Genomic DNA, 24006 nt, shown 5'->3' with positions numbered 1-24006 from the left:
ACACATTCCCCAGACCACTCTCAGCTCTCTTTGCAGCATACACTTCATTAATGCAGTCAACATTACTTATTCAGCCCTGGAGCCACCTCCACATACCAACTCCAACTTTCTCCACATTCTCTTGGATATCAGTTTTCCCAGACCTATGTAGTAATAATAACAATAATTATTAAACTTTTTAAGCACTTTGTTCCAAGCACTGTACTAAATGTTGGAGTAGATACAAGTTAAACACATTGTTCCATTTACGGGGTCACAGCCATAGATTATCAACCCCAAATCTCCCCCCACCCCCCGCCCAGACTATAACCCCCTTGTGGGAGGGGACCCTCTCATTTTCTTGCTGCCCTGTTCTTTCCCAGCACTTAGTACAGTGCTTGGCACACAATAAGCACTTAATAAAGATGATTGAATAAATGGTCAGTGCACACCCAAACTCAATCATATTGATGGAGAACTTACTGTGGGCAGAGTACTATGGTAAGTACTTGGAGAAATAAAATATAACTCCCAACTGCAGTCCCCTCCCCCATAGTGTCACCACCACTCTTTCAATCACCCCCAGACTAGCATCTCCCCTCCCCACTCCTCAACTTCAAACCCTTGATAGCTGTTTAATTGTTTTGATGGTTGTCTCACCCCTTCCAGAGTGTAAGCTTGGGATAGACGGGGATTGTCTCCCTTTATTGCTCAATGGTACTTTCCAAGTGCTTACTACTGTGCTCTGCACACAGTAAACACTCCCTAAATACAATTGAATGAATAAGGCCACCCCATCCCAACCCCCTCAGTCACCATATTCAGTAAAACAACCCAATAACCAAACCTTAAGCCCACCCATAAACAACACAGCCTAGTGGCAGGAACACAAGCTCTGGAGTCAGAGGATGTGGATTCTAATCCTAACTCCTCTGTCTACTGTGTGACCTTAGATAGATCACTTCACTTCTCTAAGCCTCAGTTACCTCATCTGTAAATTGGGGATTAAGATTGTGAGCCCCTCACAGAACAACTTGCTTAACTTGTATCTACCCCAACACTCAGAACAAAGCATGGCCTGTAATAAGTGCTTAATACCATAATAATTATTATGATTACTATAAACCTACCACAGCAGCACCCACATAGTTTCTGAGTCATCCATCTAAAACCAACTCCCCCCACAACCCACTCCTTCACCAATAAGCCCAGCCTTAAGTTGCCCCCGAAAGCCACCAACCTAACTCCACAAAACCCCACAGCACTACCAGTTGCATAGGCATGAACTAACAAACCTCAACAAAAGAAAACCTAAACAAGAGAGCATCACAGATGGTGCTCTCTAAAAACTCAGAAGAGCATACTCCCTCTCCTTTCCACAGCCTAGAGGAAGAAACTCCTCCAGACCCTATATGGGGGAGGAAAATGGCCAGCAGCCTCTGGGGCTTTAAAGGAGCAGTGACAACTGCCCCATTGACGAGCACCTAATGGAGAGACTGGATTTCTTAGGATCATGGAAGGAAGAGGCAGAAGGTTATTAAGGAGAAGGGGATTTGCAGCTGCTCATCATTATAGGGATCTGGAAAAACAACCTGAATTAGAGACACCTGCAACCCATTCACATACTCCTTCAGGATCAGGTCTAATTCTCGTCTAGTACTTTCCCAGAGCTTAGTACAGGGCTTTGCACCCAGGAGGATACTCATTAAATAAGAATGAGTGAATGAATGAATCAATCAATCAATGAAATCTAACTCTTCACTGAGACATCTCCAGTCTCAGGCCCTACTGTTTCTTCCACTCTGCCTCTCCTTTTTCTTTTTTGTTTCCTGTTTAATGGCATTTGTTAAGCACTTCCTAAGTACCAGGCACCATACTGGGTGCCACGGTGGATACCAGATAGTGGGGTTGGGCACTGTCCCTGCCCCACATGGGGCTCGCACTCTTGATCTCCCTTGATACAGATGAGGTGACTGAGGCCCTGAGGCCCAGAGAAGTGAAGCCACTCGTCCAGGGTCATGCAGCAGATGTGGAGCAGACCCAGGGTTGGAACCCAGGTCCTCTGACTCCCAGGCCTGGGCCCTTTTCACTAGGCTGCACTGCTCCTGTCCCATTCAGCTTCCCGGGGAAGGACTGTTGGTGTAAGAAGTTGGTAGAGGAGGCCAGTTTTGGGGGGCTTTTCCTGCAGGAGCCTGGGGAGAGTGGAGGGAAAACACAGGCAAGGGGGCTGAAGAGAAGTGGGGACAGAGACAGGAAGGAAGGGTGAGTCAGCTTTAAGAACAGTCACTAGGGTGACCACTGATTTCCCTTGCAGATCTTGGACAGATAATAATAATGGTATTTGGTAAGCACTTGCTATGTTCCCAGCACTGTACTAAGCACTGGTTCCCAGGATGTCACAAGTCTCTTGGAACACTTTTTTAACACCATGTGTTAAGCGCTTCCTATGTGTTCAACACTGTTCTCAGCGCTGAGTCAGATACATGTGAATTAGGTCGGACCCAATCCCTGTCCCTTATGGGGCTCACAGTCTAAGCAGGAGAACTGAGGCCCAGAGAAGTAGAGCCACTTGTCCAAGGTCACACAGCCGGTGTTTGGCGGAGCAGGGATTGGAACTCAGGTCTTTTGACTCCTAGTCCCGGGCTCTTTCCAGAAGGTCACACTGCTTCTCAGAAGTCCTCCTGATCCTTGGTTCTTTCTCCCTGGAAGCACACGCACGGCTTCTGAGCCGTGGAACTCGGTAGTCAGAGTATGTGAGCGGAGGGAGGCTGGGCGTGGAAAATACAAATGGTGGGCAGGAAGGTGTTGGATACTGACCTTTACCGCATTGGCCGAGAATAGGATTAGGTGAAGGGTCAGATGGGCAAATGGACACTGGACACCTTTTCTTGGGCCTGGGACTCACCCGAGGTGGCACAGCAGGTCTGGCGTGGGGTTCTCGGGTGTCCCTCCCCTCCCAGAATGCCTGGGGTTGGGACATGCCACACAAGGCACCTCAGGACTTACTGAGTACTTCAGGACTTCCAGGCCCTACTGAGAGCTCACCTCCTCCAGGAGGCCATCCTTTATTGAGCCCTCCCTTGCCCTCTGCTCCTCCTCCCCTCCCCATTCCCCCTACTCCCTCCCTCTGCTCTTCCCCCTTCCCCTCTCCACAGCACTTGTGCATATTATTTATTACTCTATTTATTTTCTTAATGATGAGTATATATCTATGATTCTAATTATCTTGATGATATCAATGCCAGACTGTTTTGTTTTGTTCTCTTTTCACCCCCCTTTAGACTGTGAGCCCATTGTTGGGCAGGGATTGTCTCTGTTGCCTGACTGTACATTCCAAGCGCTTAGTACAGACACTGCACATAGTAGGCTCTCAATAAATACGATTGAATGAATGAATTCGCCCTACTCCCTCCTTCTACTCTACTTCCTTCCTTTCCCCACAGCACTTGTGCATATTGGTATATATTTTTTACTCTATTTTATTAATGTGTTTATATCTATGATTCTATTTATCTTGATGGTACTGATGTCTGACTACTTGTTTTGTCTTGTTGTCTGTCTCCTCCTTTAGACTGTGAGCCCTTTGGTGGGCAGGGATTGTCTCTGTTGCCGAATTGTACACTCCAAGCACTTAGTAGAGTGTTCAGTAAGCACTCAATAAATACGATTGAATGAATGAATGAACTTATATTAGAACAGGTTTCCAGTTTTAGGGTGCAGAGGATGGAACAAGAGGCCACGTCTCTGCTGTGTGACCTTGGGCAAGTCACTTCACTTCTCTGTGCCTCAGGTACCTCATCTGTAAAATGGGGATTGAGACTCTGAGCTCCATGTGGAACAGACTCTGTGTCCAGCCTCATTAGCTTCTATCTACCCCAGTGCTTGGAACAGTGCTTGGCACATAGTAAATGCTTAACAAATACCACAGTTATTATTATTATTATAAGAGACAGGTTTCACTCCAACAGTCAGTCAACAGTATTTAGAGAAGCAGCATAGCTCCGGGGAAAGAGCATGGGCTTGGGAGTCAGGGGTCATGGGCTCGAATTCCGACTCCGCCACCTGTCAGCTGTGTGACTGTGGGCAAGTCACTTAACTTCTCGGTGCCTCAGTTACCTCATCTATAAAATGGGGATTAAGATCATGAGCCTCATGTGGGACAACCTGATGACTCTATCTACCCTAGCAATAATGTTGGTATTTGTTAAGCGCTTTCTATGTGCCAAGCACTGTTCTAAGCGCTGGGGTAAATACAGGGTCATCAGGTTGTCCCACGTGAGGCTCACAGTTAAACCCCATTTTACAGGTGAGGGAACTGAGGCACAGAGAAGTTAAGTGACTTGCCCACAGTCACACAGCTGACAAGTGGCATAACCGGGATTCGACCTTATGACCTATGACTCCCAAGCCCGTGCTCGGCACTTAGAACAGTGCTCGGCGCTTAACAAATACCAACATTGTTATTACTAAGCACTTACCCTGTGCATTAAGCAATGTATTAAGAAAACTGGAAGAGTCCACGAGAGTGAACAGATACAATCTCTGCCCTCTATGGGCTAATGAGCCAGCAAGTTGCCAATCTGGGTTCCTTTCAGCATTAATTGGCAACCATGGAGACTGGGCAATCAGAACATGGAGGTGGACTATGCCCATGTTTCAGACCTGTTCCATTTCCCCTGCCTCGTTCCTAACAATTGGGGAGCCTCTTCTGGACCCTGGGATTTGAAAAAATAAAAACGGATGTAAATGGTATCCAGTGCATTATCGGTATTTGTCAGGGGACAGACTGGCCGAGAACTGGACCGAAGGCCATAAAATGGGCAAGACCTGGGGATCTTCAGCATGGCTCAGTGGAAAGAGCCCAGGCTGGGAAGTCAGGGGTCATGGGTTCGAATCCCAGCTCCGCCACTTGTCAGCTGTGTGACTGTGGGCAAGTCACTTAACTTCTCTGTGCCTCAGTGACCTCATCTGTAAAATGGGGATTAATAATAATAATAAAAAATAATGTTGGTATTTGTTAAGCACTTACTTATGTTCAGAGCACTGTTCTAAGTGCTGGCGTAGATACAGGGTAATCAGGTTGTCCCACATGAGGCTCACAGTTTAATCCCCATTTTACAGAATGAAGGGAACTGAGGCACAGAGAAGTTTTAGTGACTTGCCCACAGTCACACAGCTGACAAGTGGCAGAGCCGGGATTCAAACCCATGATCTCTGAGTCCAAAGCCCAGGCTTTTTCCACTGAGCCACACTGTGAGCCTCACGTGGGCCAACCTGGTTACCCTGTAGCTCCCCCAGCACTTTAGAACAGTGCTCTGCACATAGTAAGGCATTTAACAAATACCAACATTAATTATCTTGGCTGAGTGGGGGAGCGGCGAGAGGGAGGGTGGACTGAGAGTAGAGGGAACGGGGAGGTGAGAGGCAATCTACCATCCCCAAGGGAGGCCCCAGCGATGTCGTCCAGTGGCCTGCAAGGTTTCTCAGGCTCCAGATAGAAAATGGTGGTTGGAGGGCACCCCCACTGTTATGGGGTAAAGGTCGCACAACTGCTGCTGTCTGCTAGAGGACACACATACTGATAACGACGGTAATGATGGCATTTGTAAAGCACTTGCTCTGTACCAAGCATTATTCTAAGTACTGCGGGGAGATACAAGCTAATCAGGTTGGAACAGTATCTGTCCCAAATGTGGCTCAGTCTTAATCCTCATTTTCCAGATCAGGTAACTGAGGCCCAGAGGAGTGAAGTGACTTGGCCAAGATCTCCCAGTAGATGACTGGTGGAGCTGGAATTAGAACCCGGGTCCTCCCGACTCCTAGGCCAGGGCTCTATCCACTGGACCACACTGCTTCTAGGTGGTTCCAGCAGGGTTGGGGGGTGTGTGACTGGGAGGGAAAACCCAGGAATGGGGAACAGTGCTAAACATCCATTCATTCATTCAATTATATTTATTGAGTGTTAAGTGTGTGCAGAGCACTGTACTAAGCACTTGGGAGAATACAATGCAACAATAAATGAACAATTCCCTGCCCATGGGGAGCTAATTCCCTGAGGAACCTGGCTAGTCTGTGCTTTCAACCAGGGTACACACAAAGCTCTTCACAAGCACAACGATGAAAGGCCTGGTGTTGAAACCACTGTGTGCCAAGTTCTGGGGCAGAAACAGGAGGATCAGGTTGGACACAGTCCACACAGGGAACACAGCCTAAGTAGAAGGGAGATCAGGGATTGAATGTGAATCCACATTTTACAGATGAGGAAACAGAAGCACAGAGAAGCTAAGAGACTTGCCCGAAGTCACACAGCAGACAATAAATACCATTGACTGACAGACTGATTAGTGACAGGCAAGACATATTCATGGACTTGAGCTGTGACTGACCTCTGCAAGATAGATTATCTTTTTGGAAATTAATAATAATGTTGGTATTTGTTAAGCGCTTACTATGTGCCGAGCACTGTTCTAAGCGCTGGGGTAGACATAGGGGAATCAGGTTGTCCCACGTGGGGCTCACAGTCTTAATCCCCATTTTACAGATGAGGGAACTGAGGCCCGGAGAAGTTAAGTGACTTGCCCACAGTCACACAGCCGACAAGTGGCAGAGCTGGGATTTGAACTCATGAGCCCTGACTCCAAAGCCCGTGCTCTTTCCACTGAGCCACGCTGCTTCGAAATTCCTGAATTGGTTTCAGTTGAATGCCAGGAGCCCTTAGCTCTTTCAGCTGGCTCCTAGACCAAATGCTCCCAGCTGAACAAAAGCTACTTTTTATGGAATTAGTTTAGCCACTAGGAAGAAATAGCAACCTAACCACAAATTGCAGATACTAAGGCCAGTGATGAGCTATAAGATAAATGGGGAATGTGTTGGGGAGTCTAATACACGAGGCTTTTAGATCAGGTCTACCCTAGCAATTTCTTCATATCAAAGGGGAGAAAAAACTTCTTACCTTCCAAGTCCAGGTAATTGAATTTTCTGACCTCAGTTAGTGGAATTATTTGCTGGTTCAGGTCCTTCTATCCCTCCCCGAGACCACTGAAGACATTGGCACAGAATTGAAATTCTCTGAAATCTTGGTGAAATGCCCCTCTTTCCATCATCCCTCTCTCTTTGGGGTGTAGGAAACAGTAGGGGAGAGGGAAGGTAAGCTTGCCTCCAATAAAGAGAGCAGCATGGCTTAGAGGACAGAGCTCGGGTCTGGGACTCAGAAGGAGCTGAGTTCCAGTTTCGGCTCCTCCGACTGCTTGCTGTGTGACCTGGGAAAGTCACTTCACTTCTCTGGGCCTCCATTTCCTCAACTGGAAAACTGGAATTACTTGTTCTCCCTCCTAGTTAGTGTATCCCAAGAGTTTTCTTGGTAAAAATCTGAAAGCGGTTTGTCATTTGCTTCCTTTCATGCAGTAAACTTGAGTTTCTGCCCTCGACTCTCTCCCATGCTGCTACCGCCCAGCACAGGGGAGTTTTGACTTGTAGCAGATTGCTTTCCACTCGCTAATCACTGCCCAAGCTAGGAATGGAATGGAATGGAATGGAATGGACAATCCTCTGCCCAACTCTCCCTCCCATAGTCAAGACTGGTAGAGTACTGGCCACTCTCCAGATGCCACCCTGAGAGGGGAGCTTAATAAGTACCATTATTATTAAGATTAAAATGGGGATTAAGAGCCCCATGTGAGACACAGACTGTGTCCAACCTGATTATCTACCCTAGTGCTTAGAGCAGGGTCTGGCACATAGCAAGTGCTGAAAAATACCGTAGTTATTATTATTATTAGCCATTGTTGCATTGGTGATTCAATCTAGGGGATGCACACTCCCCCTGCCCCAGGGATGGACGTTGCATTACTGGACGTTTGCTCATCACCCGTTCCAACCTCCAACTGAAGAGCAGAAACCAGAGAAGGCAGTAATGATGCCCTGGAGTAGAGAACCTGCCAACAGCATTTGGAACAGCTGGTGAGCGGCCCTGTCCGGTCCTCGTTACGCAACCGCTGACTTTTCACCACATTGGGCTGCCTGCAGACAAGTGGATCCAAAACGTGCCCAGGACAGGGACCTCATGGATGGGAAGGAAATGAAGGGTCTCCCCGGCCCCCTCACTCCAGGACCCAGCTGTGATAACTGTTCACTGGCTGCACTATCACTATCACTGGTCTGCTGTAAATAAACCCCGATCAGCCTAACACAGGTCAAAAGGAAAGGACGTGGGTTTTGCCGTCTGAGGCCCTGGGCCTGCTCGCTGTGTCTCCCCCTGAGGCTCTGGGCCTGGCCTTGCATGCCGTGTCCCGTCCTGAGGCCCTGGTGTTGTGATCCAAGCAGTGGCAGAGTGATTTCCGCGGGTCAGCGAGCAGCTGCAGGTAAGCACATACACATTGAGCAGGTCCCGCCCACAGCCACAGCGCTCTGCTGGCTCGGAGTGGCCGGGGTCACCTGCGGGACAGTCCGGAGCCTGCAATCACTGCCACACAATTTACCCATGCCTAGGCATAATTCAGACCTTCCCTGCTGGGCTGTGGGGGCTGTGACTGCCCAATGACTCATTCCCGTCACATCCTCTGCCCACCCTCCGCTAGACACTGTGAGCCCCCGGGGCGAGAGGCGACCTAGGGACATCTAAGCCACTGTCCTCCCTTCTCCCAGAACTTCTTACCTGATTTAGTGTGCTCTATGGCGAGAGCCCGGATTGGGAGTCAGGAGACCCGATTCTAATCCTGACCCTGCCACTTGTCTGCTATGCCAGTGGGCAAGTCACTTACCATCTCTGAGTCAGTTTCCTCATCTGGAAAATGGGGACAAAATTCCTCTTCTCTCTCCCCTTTAATAATAATAGTAATGGCATTTAAGCGCTTACTATGTGCCAAGCACTGTTCGAAGCGCTGGGGTAGATAGAAGTGAGAAGCAGTGAGGCTCAGTGGAAAGAGCCCGGGCTTCGGAGTCAGAGGTCATGGGTTCGACTCCCAGCTCTGCCACTTGTCAGCTGTGTGACTGTGGGCAAGTCACTTAACTTCTCTGTGCCTCAGTTATCTCATCTGTAAAATGGGGATTAACTGTGAGCCTCACGTGGGACAACCTGATTACCCTGTATCTCCCCCAGCGCTTAGAACAGTGCTCGGCACATAGTAAGTGCTTAACAAATGCCAACATTATTATAGAAGGAAATCAGGTTGTGCCACGTGGGGCTCACAGGCTTCATTCCCATTTTACAAAGGAGGTAACTGAGGCACGGAGAAGTTAAGCATGAGTTTTGGGTGTTACAGAAACCATATTTTTTAATGGTATTTGTGAAGTGCTTACTATGTGTCAGGCACTGGGGTAGATACAAGCTTATCAGGTTGTCCTGCATGTACCTGTCCCGCATGGGGCTCACAATCTTAATCCCTATTTTACAGAGGAGGTAACTGAGGCCTAGAGAAATGAAGTGACTCACCCAGAGTAACACAGCAGACAAGAGGCAGAGATTAGAATCCAGATCCTTCTGACTCCCAGTCCTGAGCCCCAGACCTGTGCTCTACTTCTCATCTAGCAATAATAATAATAAATACGGTATTTCTTAAGCGCTTACTGTGTACCAGGCACTGTTCTAAGCACTGGGGTGGGTACAAGATAATTGGGTTGGAATTATCAGATGATAATAATAATAATTATAATTATAGTATTTAAGTGCTTACTATGTGCCAAGCACTGTTCTAAGCACTGGGGTAATAATGTTGGTATTTGTTAAGCGCTTACTATGTGCAGAGCACTGTTCTAAGCGCTGGGGTAGACACAGGGGAATCAGGTTGTCCCACGTGGGGCTCACAGTCTTAATCCCCATTTTGCAGATGAGGTAACTGAGGCACAGAGAAGTTAAGTGACTTGCCCACAGTCACACAGCTGACAAGTGGAAGAGCTGGGATTCGAACTCATGGGGTAGATACAAGGTAATCAGGTTGCCCCACATGGGGCTCACAGCCCTAATCCCCATTGCACAGATGAGGTAACTGAGGTACAGAGAGGTTAATTGACTTGCCCAAGGTCACACAGCAGAGAAGTGGCAGAGCCGGGATTATAACCCACAACCTCTGACTCCCAAGTCCCCCCGCTCTCTCGCCCCGCTCCGGTCTATTCTTCACTCCGCTGCCCGGCTCATCTTCCTGCAGAAACGATCTGGGCATGTCACTCCCCTTCTTAAACAACTCCAGTGGTTGCCTATCGACCTCCGCTCCAAACAAAAACTCCTCACTCTAGGCTTCAAGGCTCTCCATCACCTTGCCCCTTCCTACCTCTCCTCCCTTCTCTCTTTCTACGCCCACCCCGCACGCTCCGCTCCTCTGCCGCCCACCTCCTCGCCGTCCCTCGGTCTCGCCTATCCCGCCGTCGACCCTGGGTCACGTCCTCCGCGGTCCTGGAACGCCCTCCCTCCTCACCTCCGCCAAACTGATTCTCTTTCCCTCTTCAAAACCTTACTTAAAAATCACCTCCTCCAAGAGGCCTTCCCAGACTGAGCTCCTCTTCCCCCTCTACTCCCTCTGCCATCCCCCCTTTACCTCTCCGCAGCTAAAGCCTCATTTTCCCCTTTTCCCTCTGCTCCTCCACCTCTCCCTTCCCATCCCCACAGCACTGTACCCGTCCGCTCAACTGTATATATTTTCGTTACCCTATTTATTTTGTTAATGAATTGTACATCGCCTTGATTCTATTTAGTTGCCATTGTTTTTATGAGATGTTCTTCCCCTTGACGCTGTTTAGTGCCATTGTTCTTGTCTGTCCGTCTCCCCCGATTAGACTGTAAGCCCGTCAAACGGCAGGGACTGTCTCTATCTGTTGCCTACTTGTTCATCCCAAGCGCTTAGTACAGTGCTCTGCACATAGTAAGCGCTCAATAAATACTATTGAATGAAAGTCCGTGCTCTTGCCACTAGGCCCAACTGCTCTTTTAACTGATGATCTTATCTGATCATTTTATCTCTTCCCCAGTGCTTAGCAGAGTGCTTTGCACCTAGTGCTTAACAAATACCTTTATCATTATTATCATCATCATCACTTAGACCAAGTCCAGTGCAGCACAGGGACAGTGTCCAACGTGATTAACTACCCCAGTGCTTAGAATAGTGCTGGACATATAAAAAGCTCATTACAAACATCAGGAAAATAATCAGGACTTGACAGAGAAAGCATCAGCAGCATGAGGAATAAGCAGATGGCTGAAGATGGCAGCCACATGTCCAGTGCCTGGCTTCGTGGTGGGGGCGCCTGGGTCCCTCTAGGTCAGAGTTGAGGAGAGAGCCGCCCAACTGAAGCTATGGGACTCAGGGTCTGGACCTCCTCCAGCTCTGGAGAGGATCCACAAGTGGACGGGCCGGTCAGAGTGACCCACCGTGCTCTCCCTGCCCCCCCGGGACTCGCTCTCCCTCTTGAGATTGTGAACCCCACATGAGGCAGAGACTGTGTGCAACCCAATGAACTTGCATCCACCCTAGCGCTTAGTACAGTGCTTGACACACAGTCCTTAACCAGTAGCATAATTATTACTATCACAGTGCTCTGCCTACAGCAAGCGCTCACTAAATACGATTGATTGTGTGAGCAGCAGGGAGATGCAGCTTGGCCGGATCCCAGCCCAGGGTTGACACAATCAGAGCTCTGGCGGGAGTCACCGAGGCAGCCATTCCTCGTCTCCTCCTCTGCCCAACGGTTGTGAGCTTTTCACCGCTGGTGGCCTCTCCCCATCTCTCAGCCTGTACATTCTCTGTGGTTCCGGAAGTGCTCTGGATCCTGATTTTATCCTCCTCTGCCACAGTCTCATAACTTAGGGCCCCAGTAGGAATGCTATTAAATGCTTACTGAGTGCAGAGCACTCTACTAAATGCTGGGAAAGAATACACAAGTGGGAATTAAACCCTGTTCTTGTCCCACAGGGGACTCACTATCTAAAAATAGAAAGAGAGAGAGGGAACTTATGACAGACATGTAAGGAGAGACGAAACAAAACACTGAGGCCACCTGAAAGACGAGGCCCCAAATAGGGAAGGTACCTCGGCAAGAGGAGCAGAATTTCTGGCTCTTGGTGGCTCAGAGCCCAGTCACCACCACAGTCACAGTGACGGCTCCAGCAGCAGCTGCTATGGCTTTCCCAAGGTCTTGTGGAGGCTGCTACTGTTCTCGTTTTCATCCCAATCAAGCCGGTCTTGGATCCAATGTTTTCAGCAACTGAACCCTTGGGGAGACCAGTACGAAAGCATCAGATAACCTGGCAGGCCGGCCCTGTGTCTTACCTCTGGTATCCCGCCAGTGACCTCTGTGGCTTCTCCATCCCCACCGCCAGCTGTCTCATGCCCCTTCCTACCGTAGAAATGGCACGGCGTAATGGATAGAGCACATGCCTGGGAGTCAGAAGGTCATGGGTTCTAATTCCGGCTCCGCCAACTTGTCTGCTGTGTGACTCTGGGCAAGTCACTTCACTGGGCCTCAGTTCCTTCATCTGTAAAATAGGGGTTGAGACTGTGAGCCCCATGTGGGACAGGGACTGTGTCAAACCCAATTTTCTTGTATCCACCTCAGTGCTTACTACAGTGCCTGGCACATAGTAAGCATTGAACAAATACCACAATTATTATCACCATGTTCAGCAAACGAGTCACCAGACTAAAAAGACTGTTTGCGGCTTCTTTATTGGCATGCAGATCCTTTCCCAGCATGCCTTTCCCAGAAAGGAACGTCCTTCAGAGGGGAAATGACACCAGGGAACCCCGCAGCCTGTCGGCCTGTTCCTCCAAACTTATATGTTCTAGGAAAAAGAGGAAGCTCTCGGCACAAAATTCAGCATGTACACCCCGATCAACCTGCAGGGATTCAAAGGTAAGTATGATAATGGTTTTACAGGGATGCCATCTTAATACTTTCCAACATGAAAAGGAGGTTGATTCAGGCAAAGGTAGAGTATTTTGGCAGTCTAGTCCGGCAGAGACAAGCCCGACCGCACAGTCTGACTGGGTCCGGTGCTGGCCTGAGGGGGAGGAGACACAGTCCCCCAAAACCCCTCCTGCCCTCAACCAAACCCCCACAGCGCATGAGATGGAGTCTTTGTGTCCAGCACAGAGACCATTTCACCAGACACCTGGGATCACCCCAACACTGAAAGTGGGAAGTTTCAAAAGAAAGGTAGCAGCGAAGATTTTTTCCTGCCCCCAACTGCCCTTTCAGGAACGAAATCCCCACCAAGCCATCCCAGGGCCCACCTTAGCCCCAGAGCAGCTCATTGGCCTTCTGGGGCGGGGTGGGAAGGAGACAGTCATTCTGGGCCCATCTAGGCCTGCCAGTGCCAGAGCCCAGTTCCTCCTCAGTCTGTGGTCGGGGGAGGGAGCCTGGGGAAACCGGACGGCACTTACAACCTGCGGTGGCACCGACCCCGTGGGCCGAGGCACCTGTCAGAACTAAAACGTCCCAGGTGTCATGGCCTTACCTGGCCAGAGCCCTTCTCCCCCTTTCCACAAGTAAGCACCCGAGACCACTCCATTAGGAGAGCCGGCTGGCCTAGGGGGAGGGATGGCTTTCACTAGCCTTTGACCGAAGCCAAGGTTTGACCGAAGCTGTTACCAGTAGCTTCAGGCTCTGGGGGCACGTGACATTTCGACTGGCGGTTGAGGGAGAGGCCGTGGACCACTGGAGCCCCAGCCTGGACCACTGTTTCCCAAGGGGATGGAGATCGAATATCAGGGTGGTAGCTGGCCTTGTCCACCCTTCTGGCCTGATCTAGGAAGATTGTGAGGGTGGTCTGGGGGCTGGGGGCCATTTTGGCAAGCAAGGTGGTCTGCTTGGGGTCCGTGGGCTCTTCTCAGGGGAGGAGGAGGTGCTCAAATAATTCCCTATAGAATGGCCAGGGGAGTGGGAGAAGGGGGAAAGGTCTGGGCAGCGTTGCCCCTGCCCGCTGCTGGTCATTGAGGATGAGGTGTGGGCTTGTAACCGTGGGCAGGAGCCAAGACTTTCTGCAGTGGGACTGGGACATCCTCGCGAGCAGAAAGTTGGCTGCTTGGGGCAGGGAGTGGCAGATGTCCACAAGGACGGAGTCCATCCCTTCCCCCTCTGCATCCAAGGTGTCCTGGGAATCCCATGGGGATAGTGACTGAAGCCTTCCTCCTCATCCTTCTCTGCAACACCAGAGAGTCCTAGAGCACAGCCCCATCCGTACTACGCTGGCTTTCTCGGCAGCCCTAGTGGGCTGGGGCGTGGAGGAGAGGGATGGTCATCCTGGGGTGGGGGGAAAAGCGAGGGGGTACCCCCCCACTGGCCCACCAGCAATGTTCGAGACAAGGAACCCCATAACTGGGCAGCCCTAGGAACAACTGGGAAAGGGAATACTGGGTCCTGAAAGGGAGGAGAAGTCAATAGGCTGGAGGAAGGAGGGTAGTAGAGCCAACTCCTCTGCCCAGAAGGGACTCTGGTGCCTCCCCGGAGACCCCTCTGCTCTCAGGACCGAGGGGCCATCTCAGCTGGTCCCCCAAGCCCCAGATTCTGAAGATATACTGCTAGGAAGGGACCCTATGACCCCCTGTTCCAGAATGGCAGAACTGGGCATATCACATAAAAAGGGTAACTGGGCAACTCCACCCCCTTCCAAAAAAGGCAGGATGAGACCTAGAGTTCTTGGTGGGGGGGCGAGGGAGAGGTCAATATCGAGCACCAATCTGCCCCCCCCCACATCATCACCCCAACACACGGCACCACCTTCCTGAAAGGTGCAGCTGGAAGGGATTCCTGGGATTCTTCCCCATATCCAGTTTAGCATCTGGAAACTGGCTGGTTATCCCAACAGAAGATGCAGAAACTCAGACAGTGGTCAAGCATGTCTGGGATAATGGGGTTCTTCCATCCCACTCAGGTGTGACAGGCCACACCCGAACATGAACCTCCCAGCCACCAAACTCCCTGGAATGGCCCACTGGCTGTGTCACACACCAAAGTGACTGGAGGCAGGTAACCGGGCCAGAGATGGGGTAGGGTCTGTCTGGGCCCTGGTGGGATCCCCATGGGGCAGGGAGGCGGAAGGAAGAGGGACGCCAGCACAGAGTAGGAGGTAGCCCCAGCACCTCTCTACCTACACGGCAAATTCCTCCAGGAGCTGGTCATCCCCCAGGAGGCTCAGGGACATGCAGTGGCCAGACCTCCTCCTGTACAGGTCCCCTTGGGTCTCACCCCCTGCCAGCTGGTGGGCAGGGCTGGAGGTGAGCGCTTTGCCCTCTGGAACACAGCCGAAGGTGTAGCTGTGGGAGGCGGGGGAGGCCAGGGTGGGGCTTGGGGGCTAGAGTTGGCCCTGGCACCAGCCAAGACGGATGTCATCCAAACTGCGGCTGTGGGAGTCCCGGCAGGTCCGGCTTCCTCCTGCGCTGATCTGCAGGGGGGCAGGATGGGGCAGAAATTGAGTAAGGCCGGCCCTCTGCACTACGGCTTCCCCCAGCCCAGCCCATCCATCAGCTCTGGGGCCCTCTGAGGACAGGTTCCCAGTAGGATTGACCAGCTCACCACCTCAGCCTCCGGTCAGATGCCTTTCCGCTCTGTCCCATCCCATTCCCAGCCCCTGCCCTGCAGACTGCTCTGCCATCTGCATCTAGGCAGGATGGCTGGCTTGGGTGACCAAACATCTGGGCTGGAACAGCCTGGTTTCCAGCAAACTAATCCACCCCCTGCCCACTTCACAGACACCCAGGATGCCTCCGGCTCTGGCACCAAACCGTCCTCTGGGCCAGCTCAGGAGTGCCAACTCTGTTTAGAGGGGGCTGGGAGTGGAATCCAAGATGTCTGGAGTGAGAAGAGGGCCTAGAGTCACCCTCTCAGAGAAAGGCTCTGAGTTCTGGTCCTGGGCAGACCTCAGCTAGGTAGTGGTTATAATAATGAAAGTAATAATGATAATCATAACTATGATAATAAAAATAATGGTATTTGTTAAGCACTATTTGCCAAGCACTGTTCTAAGCACTGGGGTAGATATAAGGTAATCAAGTTGTCCCATGTGGGCCTCACAGTCTTAATCCCCATTTTACAGATGAGGGAACTGAGGCACAGAGAAGTTAAGTGACTTGTCCAAAGTCACATAGCTGGCAAGTGGTAGAGCCTGGATGAGAACCCATGACCTCTGACTCCCAAGCCCGTGCTCTTTCCACTTTAATAATGTTGGTATTTGTTAAGTGCTTACTATGTGCAGAACACTGTTCTAAGCACTGGGGTAGATACAGGGTCATCAGGTTGTCCCACGTGAAGCTCACAGTAAATCCCCATTTTACAGATGAGGAAACTGAGGCACAGAGAAGTGACGTGACTTGCCCACAGTCACACTTTAAGCACTTATTATGTGCCAGGCACTGTACTAAGCACTGGGGTGGAGACAAGCAAATGGGGTTGGACACAGTCCCCGTTGCACATGGGGCTCACGGTCTTAATCCCCATTTTACAGATGAGGGAACTGAGGCCCAGAGAAGTGAAATGATTTCCAAGGTCACCCAGCAGACAAGTGGCAGAGCCGGGATTAGATCCCAGGTCCCTCTAACTCCCAGGCCTGTGCTCTATCCACTAGGGCACACTGCTTCTCCTAGTGATGGGTAGGTTACCACTACGCTATGCTAGGCGTGATGTCAACTGTATCTGCCCGGTCCCTGTCAGGGCCGCTCTGAAGCCCACCTGCCCGGGCGGGCCTCCTACCTGATGGAGAGCATCTGCACTCTGTCCCCTGGTTTTCAGCAGTGTAATCTGAACCACAGCGAAGGCATCATGCAGTGAATCTGCAGGGAGATGGGGTTAGAAAATGGGAATACCAGTTTCAAGATTGGGCTAACCTGGGCACCGACCTGGGCACTTGTGCGGGCACTGTCCCTCCATCCTCCCGCCCCAGGATCAGGCACCTGCTCCATCCACGCTTCGGCCCTACAGAGTCCCTTTCCCTCCCTCCCCACATAGTGTGGAGGTCAGAATGCAGTGGGGAGAGGGGGACGGGGAGGCCGGGTAGCCTTTTGGCCATTGGTAATTCATTCACTCATTCAATTGTATTTATTGAGCACTTGCTGTGCACAGAGCACTGTACCAAGTCCTTGGGAGAGTACCCTATAACAATAAACAGGTACATTCCCTGTCCACAAAGAGCTTACAATTTAGAGGGGAAGGCTGATATTAACATAAAATAAATAAATGACAGATAAGTACATAAGTGCTGTGGGATGGGGAGGGTGGATGAATAAAGGGAACAAGTCAGGACAACATAGAAGGCAGTGGGAAAAGAGGAAAGGGGGCTTAATCAGGAAAGGCGTCTTAGAAGAGATGTGCTTTCAATAAGACTTCAAAAGTGGGGAGAGTCATTGTCTGTAAGATTTGAGAAAGCAGGGCATTCCAGGCCAGAGATAGGATGTGGGGGAGGGGTCGGCAGCGAGATAAATGAGATGGAGGCCCAGTGAGGTTAGCATTAGAGGAGCGAAGTGTGTGTGCTGGGTTGTAGTAGGAGAGTAGCGAGGTGACGTAGAGGGGGCGAGGAGACTGAGTGCTTTAAAAGTGTTTTTAGAGAGGCAGCGTGGCTCAGTGGAAAGAGCACAGGCTTTGGAGTCAGAGGTCATGAGTTTGAATCCCAGCTCTGCCACTTGTCAACTGTGTGACTGTGGGCAAGTCACTTAACTTCTCTGTGCTTCAGTTACTTCATCTGTAAAATGGGGATTAAGACTGTGAGCCCCACATTGAACAACCTGATTCCCCTGTATCTACCCCAGCGCTTAGAACAGTGCTCGGCACATAGTAAGCACTTAACAAATACCAACTTATTATTATAAAACTAATGGTGAGGAGAATTTGTTTGATTTGGAGATGGATGGGCAAGCACTGTAGTTTTTGAGGAGAGGGGAAACATGGTCTGAACGTTTTTGTAGGAAAATGATTGAGAGAGCAGAGTGAAGTGTGGACTGGAGTGGAGAGAGACAGGAGGTTGGGAGGGGAGCCGGGAGAAGCCCCATGTCCTCCCTCTGGACCCCTGCTGCTCCCATTTACCCCTGAACCAAGATCCGACCTTGCTCACTGTTAGGGGATGGGAGGTGAGGGAGCAGGCTGCCAGTGCCACTGAGGTGAGGAAGGGAGGATGTCTCCAGTCCGCCCTCCAGGGATGGGGCTGGCTGGAATGGAGGCCCACAGTGGCCAGGATGGGGCAGGAGACTGCAAGGAGCGCAGTGGGGACTGGGCACTCCTGACTTCTCCAGTCTCAGAAAGAGTCCGTGTGTCCGGCACTCAGATGCCCCCAGGTGAGCCAGAGGCTGGCACGAAGAGAGAGGCCAGTGGGCTGGTCCCAGTGCCACTAAGCCAGGGGTTTTAGGTGGCCACGTGCTCCCTGCTTTGTTGGATCTGTACCCTTTGGGCACCCACCCTCAGCTTAGGCTACTTAGACTTGCTACTTAAAATGTGAGCCCTCTGTGGGACCTGATTATCTTGTATCTACCCCAGTGCTTAGTACAGTTCATGGTACAGAGTAAGCGCTGAACAAATTAAAATTATTTCTATTACTATTAATATTATTCACCCTCAGCCTTACCACACTTTATAATAACAATAATACAGTATTTGTTAAGCACTCACTATAATTTCAAGCACTTTACTAAGTGCTGGGGCGGATATAAGCAAATCAGGTTGGATAGAGTCCCCGTCCCATGTGGGGCTCACAATCTCTATCCCCATTTTACAGATGCAGAAACTGAGGCCCCAAGAAGTGAAGTGACTTGCCTGAGGTCACAGAGTAGACAAGTTGGAGTAGCCAGGATTAGAATCCATGACCTGACTCCCAGGCCCGTGCTCTATCCACTATGCACATATCCATTAATGATTTATTCATCTATTTTGCTTGTCTTCTCATCTAGAAAGCAGGAAATGAGGGCAGGAATCGTGACTACCAACTCTGTCATATTATATTGTCCCAAGGATTTAGTACAGTGCTCTGCACAGAATAAGTGCTCAATAAGCAGCATGACCTAGTGAATCAAGCACAGGACTGGGTGCCAGAAGGACCTGGTTTCTAATCCCACCTCTGCTACTTGTCTGCTGGTGACTTTGGGCAATTCACTTCACTTCCCTGTGCCTCAGTTACCTCAACTGTAAATGGGGATTAAGACCATAAGGCCCATGTGGAACATGGACTAGGCCCATTCTGAATAGCTTGTATCTACTCCAGTGCTTAGTACTGTGCCTGGGACGTAGTAAGTGCTTAAGAATACCATAAAAATGTGCTTAGTTCAGTGCTCTGCAAACAGTGAGTGCTCAATTACCAGTGATTGATTGCTTTGATAAGAGAGCACAAGAACATACCTGCACAGAGGACCGTCACCCAGGGCTTATGACCAAGCTCCAGTCTGGGGCAATGGGACGGAGCACTAAGCTGGCGGTGGCTGGAGGCGGAGGGTCCATAATGATCTCTGTGGGACACGGCTGGCCTGTTCCAACCAGATGGGGAACTCCTGCAGGCTGGACCTGTGTCCACCGGCCTTCACCTGGGGTGGGGCCTGTGTCCACGCACTTCAAGCTAGGTCTGCAACTGCCCACTTCTGTGAGGGGCAGGGCCAGAGTCCACCCACCTCAGTCTGGGGCCTGCATCTGCCCTAGTCCATGTGGGGCAGGGCCTTCTTCTACCCACCTCAGGGCAGGACCTGCATCTGCGACGCAGGGCCCTCTCTGGCTGCTTCCTTACATCCCTGTGACCCGCCAGGCAGTACAACTGGCCCCTGCCTTGTTCACCAACTGGGCCACTTTCCCCTGAAGCTGTCCTTGTGCAGCTAGTGGGATGAATGAAAGCGGAGGGGGCAGGCATTTGGTATTTAAGCTAGGCACTGTACTAAGCGCTGTGGTGGGTACAAGCAAATGCAGAGAATCAGCATGGCTCAGTGGAAAGAGTATGGTCTTAGGAGTCAGAGGTCATGGGTTCTAATCCCAGCTCCACCACCTGTCAGCTGTGTGACTTTGGGCAAGTCACTTAATTTCACGGTGCCTCAGTTACCACATCTGTAAAATGAGGATTAAGACTGTGAGCCTCACGTGGGACAACCTGATTACCCTGTGTCTACCCCAGCGCTTAGAACAGTGCTCGGCAAATACCAAATAAATACCAACATTATTATTATTACTATTGTTAAATGAGGTTGGACAAAGTCCCTGTCTCACATTAGGCTCACAGTCTCAATCCCCATTTTCCAAATGAGGTAACTGAGGCCCAGTGAAGTGACTTGCCCTAGGTCACGGAGCAGATGAGTGGCAGGGAGGGGATTAGAACCCATGACCTTCTAACTCCCAAGTCTGTGCTCTTTTCACTCTATCATGCTGCACAACGAATCCACCCTCCCCTGGAGCCTTTCACATTAGATCTGGGCAGGAGGTCTGCTTGCCTCTCTCCCCCGACGACCGACTCCACTCCCTGGATCCGGACCCTCCTCACCTCCACAGCTGTTCAGCTGGCCCATTGTTGTGTCTCACGTGGACCACAGCCTCCCACCTACATAGTGGACATGCTAGTGGTCTCCCAAAACTATAAGACCACTACCAAAATAATTTCTTCTACAATAAGCTGTTCCTAAGGCTCACATGTTCCCCATGCCCAACCCAACTAAATACACATTCCCACACACATTTTATTTTCCCTTTCAGCTCACTCAAGCGTTTTGGCACACCCACCAAGCACTAAAGTATTCACCCCACAACTCACTACTTGTCAGTTACGTGACTTTGGGCAAGTCACTTCACTGGGCCTCAGTTACCTGATCTGCAAAATGGGCATTAAAACTGTGAGCCCCAATGGGACAACCTGAATACCTTGTATCTACCCCAGTACTTAGAACAGTGCTTGGCACATAGTAAGCACATAATAAATGCCATCATTATCATTATTCTTCTTCTACTCAGACCCTTCCCTTACCCATACTGCATTATTGGGTCCTCCTCATTTAGCTGACGCTGGACCTATAAGATTGAAAGGGAACTACGTTAGTATGTGAAGAACAAGCATATCTGAAGGTGGAGGGGAAGAAGATACCATATTGAGAACAGAAAAGTGGGGGCAGGTACAGTAAGGTGATGAGTCAGGGCTGCAGGAAACATGTCTTAATATTGTTGTACTGTATTCTCCCAACCTTATAGTACAGTGCTCTACACATAGTAAGCACTCAATAAATACCACTGATTGCGTGTAAGAAGGAAATGTCTCTTTGAATTTCCATAGCCACAGAGAGCTAGAGAACAAAGCAGTTTAAGGAGCCAGGAAGCCTTCTTTGATTGAGTGTTAGGCCCTTCACCCCACTACCCATCCCCCTCACAGGTATGAAGGAGAGCAGGAAAAGTGTCAGGATGATACCTCCACACAACAGCGTGGCAGGGAAGCTTTTAAGGAAATTACCAGGCCCAGAAGAGCCCCCCACAATACCAAGCCAAAAAGCAGATTCAAAGTTACCCCAAACTCAACACCTCATTGCCTCCCCCCAAACAGCTCTCTCCCCCTAAACTCAACAGGCACAGACACTAAAACAAATTCATTTGGCTCTGAATGGTCTCCGGCTCTGGAGGCTTATATAGGTCAGGGCGGGGCCCAACCTGAAGTCAGTAATTCACCTGATTGGAAGCAGCTGGGTTAGAGATCAGGTGTCCCGGGAGAAAGCCCCAACCACTTCATTGGAGGAGGGGGTAGTGGTGGAAAAGATAGGGTAGGATAGGAAAGGGGGTAAGGGATAGGTTAAGATTGGATCTGAGGCATGAAAGGGTTTGCCCAGGGAAACACAAATTACAAACAGCTGCCTAGGGGGTCTCATCTTTGGCCTGACCCCCACCCCACTTTCCTGTCCTGAGTTCCCTCCTCACAGCCCCCACGTCCAGGCTGCTGACACTGGACCCAAGGAACAGTCAAGGCAGCCTGGACCTTAAAAGCAGACTATCACTCTCCCCACCTTCAGAGCCTTCCTAAAATCACATCTCCCCCAAGAGGTCATCCCCCATTAAGCCCTCATTTCCCCTATTTAATATTAATAATAATAATTATGGTGTTTAAGTATTTACTATAATAACTAATAATTATGGTATTTATTAAGTACCTACTATCTGCCAAGCACTGTTCTAAGTGCTGGGGTAGATACAAGATAATCAGGCTGTCCCACATGGGGCTCACAGTTTTTATCCCCATTTTACAGAAGAGGTGACTCAGGCACAGAGAAGTGAAGTGGCTTGCCCAAGGTCACACAGCAGACAAGTGGCAGAGCAGGGATTAGAACCCACATCCTCTGACCCCCAAGCCCATGCTCTTTCCACTAAGCCATGCTGCTTCTCTATGTACCAGACACCGTACTAAGCACAGAAAGGAGGGAGAGAAGAGGAAAATAACTGAGTTTGTTTTCATTTGGTGCATGCGTGCTGTGTTTTACTGTTTCATCACTCCTGATGCATCTGTCTCTAGTCCTTCTCAGAGTTGGAGAAGGAGGCATAGAAGATTGCAGACAACCTAGTTTTTTTGAAGGAGGGTTGGGCGACAAATACTGTTTCTGTTTCTGAGCCAACAGGACAGACTCATTCTCCCCTTCTCCCCCACACCCACTGCCTGCCCTCTCCAAGACACAGGCCTCACTGCAGAGCCCTCCTCTGGGTAGGAGGCCGTAGCATCTGGGTCTAATGGAAGCAAGGTGTCACTGGACCTTCTCCGCCGCTCCTGACAGAAACCCATCTGGAGTAGTGGAACCTGACCTTAAGAGACACACGTGGTCAGTGAGACGGAGGGGCCAGGTTCCCTCATCCTGCCCTTTGAGACCTGCCTCTGTGGTCAAACTCTTCAGTCTCCAGCAGACTCTGTTGTCTCATAGCTGGAGAAGGAGGGGTAGGAGACTGCAGACAACATATGTTTCTTTTGCAGACACCATTTTCCCTCTCCCCCATCAAACACTGAAGCTATCATCAGGAGAGGTGACATGTATAGACAGACCACTTCAGCTAAGCTGATGGCAACACTCTGCCCTTATTTATTTATTTATTTATTATTTGTTTATTTACATTCATGTCTGACTCCCCCTCTAGACTGTGAGCTCATTTTGGGGAGACAACGTGTCTGTTTGTTGTTAGAATGTACTCTCCCAAGCGCTTAGTACAGTGCTTTGTAAACAGTAAGTGCTCAATAAGTACAATTGAATAAATGAATGAATGTCCTATTGATGCTGAGAGGCTCGTTCCTCAAAACCCCAGCTCTGTTACTCCAGGAGGGCCTCATTCTCCAGAGACTGAAGGTCCAGCACAAGTCAACTTCTAGGGCCAAGCCTGACTACTCTGCTCCTCCCAAACCACCCCCCTGCTGACTGAAAATGTGACATGTGCCCTCTCTGCGTGACAGCAGGACTTGAGATCATGGAGCTGCCTTGAGCAGCCAGTGAGCCTCTCCCTTTAGTTATCCATGGCACCCCAGTGATCTTAGAGCTGAGAAGCAGGAAAGAAGGAAAGCAAGAAAAAAAAAGAAAGAACTTTCCTATCATAACCTTCGTGTAAATTGATTTTAGCTGTACTTAATTAGCCTCATTACCTTAGAAACATTAAAGTAAAAGTTGACAAAATTGTAGGGGTCCTCAGTGGACTAGGGCTAAGGGTTTTGCCTCAGCAAAACAAAGTTGTGAGCTCTAATCACACTTGTGGAAGTAGAATCTTTTTAAGATCCAAAAACCAGAACCAGGAGTAGAACCCAGGCCTCCAGTCTCAAGGGGCTGTTACTTTTCCTCTAGGCTACAGCAGCCCTCATAAGGGAAGGCCTCCTTCATCCTGTTTCAAGCCAAAGAGAAAGAAAGAAGAAGAAAAAAGAAAGAAGGAAGAAGGAGAAGAAGCGTTATGCAGACAGTGCAGTTTCTCCTTTCTCACACTTTCCTCCCCCAAACTCTCCACCACTGGCTTCCCCAGGAAGGATCGTGTACAGGCAAAACTGACAGGTTGATTGCTATGCTCTGCCCCACACTAATCACCAGACCCCCAGAGAGCCTCCTAACCATCAGTACTCCTGGGGCCTGAGATACCCAGTAAGACTGCAGA

The 24006-nt window shown here is 50.1% G+C and overlaps 1 long non-coding RNA gene across 1 annotated transcript; it reads right to left on the bottom strand.

The window, feature by feature from the left end:
* Nucleotides 1-13520: 13520 nt before the first annotated feature.
* On the bottom strand, nucleotides 13521-16731 carry LOC120638782. Its single transcript, XR_005660724.1, has 2 exons — nucleotides 16654-16731; nucleotides 13521-15349 (listed from the first exon to the last, which is right to left on the bottom strand). It is a non-coding gene; the product is annotated as an uncharacterized LOC120638782 (long non-coding RNA).
* Nucleotides 16732-24006: the final 7275 nt, after the last annotated feature.

Source organism: Ornithorhynchus anatinus, chromosome 13 (genome assembly GCF_004115215.2).
Source record: "Ornithorhynchus anatinus isolate Pmale09 chromosome 13, mOrnAna1.pri.v4, whole genome shotgun sequence".
Taxonomy (NCBI): Eukaryota; Metazoa; Chordata; class Mammalia; order Monotremata; family Ornithorhynchidae; genus Ornithorhynchus; species Ornithorhynchus anatinus.
This window is presented reverse-complemented; position numbering and strand designations above follow the sequence as displayed.